The 6,000-nt window shown below is 50.0% G+C and overlaps 1 protein-coding gene across 5 annotated transcripts in view; it reads left to right on the top strand.

The window, feature by feature from the left end:
• Positions 1-451: 451 nt before the first annotated feature.
• The window catches only part of Scamp5 (secretory carrier membrane protein 5), a 28,450-nt gene continuing 22,901 nt past the window's right edge, over positions 452-6,000 (top strand). For 3 of the 5 annotated variants that reach the window (NM_001429252.1, NM_001429251.1, NM_031726.3), the window contains 1 exon segment: positions 454-575. The gene's annotated coding sequence lies outside the window, so the exon portion shown is untranslated. 5 annotated transcript variants of the gene reach the window in all.

The raw sequence follows: 6,000 nt of genomic DNA, 5'->3' as shown, positions 1-6,000 counted from the left end.
TGTTGGTTCCCCTGGAGCCGGGGTTATGGTGCCACCATATTGGTGCTAGGACTCAAACCCCAATCCTTTGCACTGAGCCATTTCTCCAGCCCTTCATCAAGCTGCTTCTTACTCTTTCCTGGTACATCCCAGAGGTCCCTGAGATTGCTGTGGAGGTTATTCTCCCCACTTTACAGATTTGGAAGCTAAGGCATTGGTTGTTGGCACTACCGTACGTTTCTCCTTTGTATGCACTCACTGTGCTCTTGTCCCCAAGGTACCCACCTACCACCTGAACGAGGCATGGCCGAACATCTAGCACCCTGGACAGCTCCTGCAAGGTGCGGAGGCGACTGTGCCTTCCTTCTCGCGAGCACTAGTGGAACAGCCTTACGAGCTGAGTGGGAGTCTCGCGAGAGTGGTTGCAGCAGGCAGGGAGGCACGGGAACGCGCGGGCCCGCTTCGGACGCGCGCACACGCTCCCCGCCCCCAATCCGGGAGCCGCTCGCGGCCGGCTCCGCGCCTGATCGCCCGGTGCATCGCAGCTCAGTGCAGCGCAACGCGACTACCTTTCTGCAGCTAAGCGGTCGGGGCTGGTGAGTCCTGGGCCTGGAGACCCGAGGAGGGCTCTGATGGGAAGCTGTGAGTTGGGCTGGAGAGGTGTCAGCAGCTCCAATTTTCTGCCTCCAAATCGTACCTTTTCATTTGAGGGGGCAGGTCGAGCTGCTGGAGAGGTGAGGAATCGAGGTGACCTTTCCTGCTTGGGGTGGTGAAGAGCTTCCTGGAAACCCCTAAGCCCTCCTCCCCATCCCTGTTTCCCCATTCCCTGTCCCCGCAGAGGGAGCCCGGGATTTGGGTGACGTCAGGCCCTTGGATGGAGCCTGAGCTTTGGGCCCTCCACCCCACAAACCCCAAGTTCCACCTGGCCTCCTCCTTTTGGGATGGCGCATGCGGCCGGGGATGGGAACGTTTGGAATCTGGTGACCGTGGTATCACAAAAGGCACCGCAGGTGGACTCAAGTTGTACTCACCCCTGGGAAGCCGACCTTTGTACCGCGGGTCTGAGCAACCTGGTTTTTTTGGAGGAGGGGGATGGGTGCACTGCCTAGTGCCCGGATACCACCAGGGCTTTGGGTAGTGGGATGGGGGTGCTGGATGTAGCGCAAACAACGCTAGCACCAGTCAGTCACGAGGAAGGAGGGGAAATGTGTAAGAACCAATCCCTGTCCTTGCCTTGGGGTTCTCCTGATCTGGAGTCTGGGGGAGTCGAATGAGACTAGGACTGATAATTGGCTGTCAAAGGCCGATTTGAGATCAGCAAAGGCCAGGGCTGGAGACAGAGACAAGTGGCAGCAGCTGTCAGGAGGAGACTTTCTGGACGTGGGATTTGGAAGGAGGCAGAGGCAAGAGAGGGCATCTCAGGGTTGTGGTAATAGACAGAGTTCAGAGGTGGGCATGAAGTGCTGCCGCCCCACCCCTGTCCGTGATGTGTGTGTGGGAGGGATGGTCTAGAGAAATTTGCAACCCGTGCTTTACCCATTATGTCTTCACCGTCAGGACTGTGAAAGAGGGAGATGATTCTGGCAGGGCCACCATGGTTGGCAGAGAGATTTTGCTTGGGGTTGCTAGTTTAGCTTCTGTGGGAACTTGGAAAGACAGGGGCCAGTTCTCCATTGCTGAAAGAGAAACCATGTCATCGAGGGGGCACCAAAAATGGAGTGTTAATAGAGGGGGATTAGGAGTCCTGGGACTTGTGGCCATTTCTGTTTTTCTTTCCTTTTTATTTTTAAATTGTAAACTTGTACACACGCGCGCGCACACACACACACACACACACACACACACACACGGGTGTTTTGCCTACATGTGTGTGCACCATTGTGTGCAGTGTCCTTAGACAATAGCGTTGGACCCCCTGGAGTCACAAAGTCACAAATGGTTGCAGGCTGCCAGTGTGGGTACTAGGAATCAAAGTTTAGTTCTCTAGGTTCTCTGGAAGAGCAGCCAGTGCTCTTAACCACTAAGCCATTTCTCCAGCCCCATTGTGGTCGTTTATTTAGCACCCCCCCACCCCCCTGGCTGGTCACTGCTGAACAAGTGGATACCCCTCTCTGGGTATCTTTCTGCTAACACTTTCTCTAGGGACAGGGTAAGTGGAGTAAGTAGCGACCTCCCTTGAGGAAGTGTCTCGTTCCAGTTTAAGAGAATCCTCTGAGTTCTCCCTTTTCCCTCTTCCTCTCTGCCTGTCTGTCTGGCCTCCTCCTCACAAGATTTCCTCTCCACATCACACTTCCTGTTGTCAGTTTGGGGTCTGAAGCTTTCCTGAAGGAAGTGTGATACAGCTGGGTTAACAGAAGCGCGGCCTTTGCCTGTTTAGGGGAAGGCTTCAGTCTTCCTGGGGATGATATTCAAACTTTAAGTATTAAATATGGGGTGAGTGTTCTCTGGCCCAATCTGAAATCTTCTCTCCACCATGGACCCGATATTCCCTACTGCAGGGCCTGTCCCCTCTAACTACATACTAAGAAACGGAATAAATTAGCATTATTTAATAATTAATAAATTAGCATTGGGTTCAACCTCCAGATTATGTGGAGTCCAGTAGGAAGACGCATGCCTGTAATCCCAGCAGTTGGAAGGCTGAGGCAGGAGGATTACTGGGTATTTAAGATCTTCCTGGGTTACTGAGCAAGGCTCTATATCAAAACAAAATAGCCTTCACCTGTGAGGGATGAAAGACGAGACCGGATGGGTGAGCTAAGCGCCAGTGACTGCTTTAGAATTTACACAGTGGGATGCAGAACATCGATGTTTGGGAAGGGAAGTGATAGGGTTGGGGAAGGTGACAGGCTGCTGGTTTGGGGTCATTGGGGTAGCTAGACATGGTATTCTCCAAAATGTTGTGTGTATAGGAACTTCAGCCTGTGGTAGAGAAAGAGGGTAGTGGGGAGGAGGGATGTGTAGCTGATTGACATAAAGCTTTCGATGCCAGGTGCATCTGTACCTGCAGGAGAGCACCACAGTGCCATCAGCAGCCTGATGATAGACAGCATGCCCAGGAGAGTGCTGGTTTTTGAGGCGCTCTGGGCGTCAGGACTACAGATGGGATTGAGATGAGGAGAAGAGGGTCAGAGGTCGAGCAGGAAGTAGAAACGTTAGTCTCAACCAGTAGGCTGTGGGCAAACAGAAGGATGACCACTTCAGTGCCAGAGATGAGGGGCTTTTGCTGGTAGCTCAGAACACTTGGAACTACTCAGGCCCCTGGCAGGACCTGGAGCCACAGCTGACTTCCTTTCATTTACCCTGGACTTTTATTTTTACGATTGTAGGACCAGTCTCACTAAGGAATTGAATGAATTGCAGTCTAGGTTTCGTTAACAACCTTCATTCAGGTTCTGTTGGATCAGGTGTGATAGTGTGTGCCTGACCTAAGCAGCTGGGAGGCTGAGGTAGGATTGCTGGAATTTCAAGGCCAGTTTGGCCTAAATAGTGAGTTTCAGGCCACCCAGGGATACCTAGCAAGAGCCTGAGTCAAAGCAAACTAAAACCAAACCAAAATTTCAGTTATGAGTGGTTTCTTATTTGCTAAGAAGATGTTTTATTAAGCCTATATTTTTCAGGAACATTGTAACATGTACCCCCATCCCCTAATAGCAAAAGGCTTTCACCTGAAGAACAGATTGCTAATTCTCCACCAAGAGCATTGGTTATAAAAGCCAAGTGATTTCTTTCATTTCCTATGCCACTCCTTTCTCCACGAACAAGGACAAAGGACCCCGCAGACTTCTGATTCCATGATCTCAGCCTCCTGCAGTCCTTCTGAGTCCTTGCTTTCAGAAACAAACAAGACTTCTCCCTGGACCATTCACAGGCGACTTCACGACTTCTCTGTCACTATGCTTCCCCATCAGTGACTTGAGGTCTGTGATAAGGGTCGGGCTGGAGTCAGAGTTGGGGGAGCATCCTCCCTTGAGGCTCCTATAATTTAGTTTTTTTACCTCTGCTTCCCTACTTGTCTGCCTTGTTTTTCTGGAGGCCTTTATTTTGGAAGTCGACTCTCATTCCATATGCTGTTCAATTTGGGGAAGGCGTTGTCCCCTCAACCATCGTGTCTTGTTCTCATTGGCATACGGTCGCTCACATCCTTGGTTCCATGCCTTCAGTCACTGGGCCATTTCGCCTATGTACCCTACCAAAAAGCAGATCTCATTCTGGATGCTGCACTCAGAGTATAGAAAATGGTTAGATCAGAGCAGTGAAACCCTGCGTTCACCAGGGTGTCCTGTCTTAGTTATAACCTTATGTCATTTAAGACACCTAGAAACTCTTCCTTACTCTCACCTGCTCTTCAGCCTGTCCCATGGCATGGATATTCCAACCTGGACTGTATGCTCAAAGTCCTTTCCTCAGGTAGAGGGTGATGAGGGTGATGGGGGAGACGGAGCCATGCCTGTGTTCCTGCCCTCTCCCTGTCTACTTGTTCTTTTTAAAAATATGAGCATTAAAGTTTTAACGTTTTGTTTTCATTTTATGGTATGGGTGTTCTGTCTGCATATGTGTCTGTGTACCACTTGCAGTGCCTGGTGCCTTCGGAGGCCAGAAGAGGGTGTTGGACCCCCTACACCGGAGTTAGAACAGTTGTGAGCTGCCAGGAGGGTGCTGGGAATTGAAATTGGTCCTCTGGAGTAGCTGGCAGTGCGCTTAACATCTGGGTTCTCTCTCTAGCCCTTTTCTTCTTCTTTCTCTTTTTTCTTTTGAAACACGGTCTCAACATGTAGCCCGGGCTGCTGTCTAACTCATATTGATCTTCCTGCCTCTGCTTCTCAAATGCTGGGATTATAGACGTGTGCTACCACACTGGGCATTTTCCATGCATCGCTTGAATTCTAGCAAGGAGGGTCCTTGTAGAAAGTCCTACATGGGACAGTGGATACTGACCCTTTGTATCTCCCAAAGCATCACTGCACGTCAGTCATGTCCCTCCTCCGCTGCCTCCTGAGCCTCTGTCCTGCTTTCTTTGATGTCTTCCTCCTGGTTTGTTGATGTAGTTATATTTCCTGACCTGGGAGGAAGCTTCCTGTCTAGTGTCATAGCTGTTGTAGTTTTGTTTGGGTCTCATTCTGCAGCCCGGGGTTCCCTTAGCCTTTTTATTTTATTTTATTTTATTTTTTTTTTTATTTTTTTTTTTTTAAGAAATTCAGCTTAATCATACTTCAGATCTGAGAGTATATGTTTAAAGATTTATTTATTTATTTTGTATATGAGTACACTGTAGCTGTCTTCAGACACACCAGAGGGGGACATCAGATCCCATTACGGATGGTTGTGAGCCACCATGTGGTTGCTGGGAATTGAACTCAGGACCTCTGGAAGAGCAGTCGGTGCTCTTAACCACTGAGCCATCTCTCCAGCCCTTATTTTATTTTTTTATTTGCAGGTCATGAGGGGTGTGTGAGGAGTTCCTTTATAGCACAGGGTGGCCTGTAACTTACTGTGTAGCTGATAATGACCTAGAACTGATCTTCTTGCCTTTGTTGCTGGAATCGTAGGTGTGTCCCACCACACCCATTCTATAGGAGATTGAACCCTGAACCTTGTACAGGCAGACAAAGCTACAGCCCCAGCCCTTGCCTTGTTTGATTTTGATTTGGGATCTGGCCTCCTGCTTTCCCCTCCCAAGTGCAGTAATGATAGGCAGGCACCCGTGGAGCCTGGGTTTTTTTTTTTTTTTTAAGATCTTATTTTTGATTATGTGCAGGTGTGTGTGACTGCCCGCAGGTGTATGCACGTGAGTGCAGGTGCTGGTGGAGGTCAGAGGCGTCGGATCCCCTGGGGCTGTTACAGGTTGGAAGCCACCTGATGTTTTTAGCCACTACATCATCCCTCCAACTCCTTCACTCATGTCTTCTTTTCACTCCTATCTTCCCAGTTCCCTGGCAGCATGGCTCTCCCTCTGCTGCCTCCTGAAGCAGTGACCTCCTGCCTGTCGGGTCAGCCTAAGTCATACCCGACTGCTCCGTG

This window comes from Rattus norvegicus, chromosome 8 (assembly GCF_021556685.1).
Source record: "Rattus norvegicus strain SHRSP/BbbUtx chromosome 8, alternate assembly SHRSP_T2T, whole genome shotgun sequence".
In the NCBI taxonomy this organism is placed as follows: Eukaryota; Metazoa; Chordata; class Mammalia; order Rodentia; family Muridae; genus Rattus; species Rattus norvegicus.
This window is presented reverse-complemented; position numbering and strand designations above follow the sequence as displayed.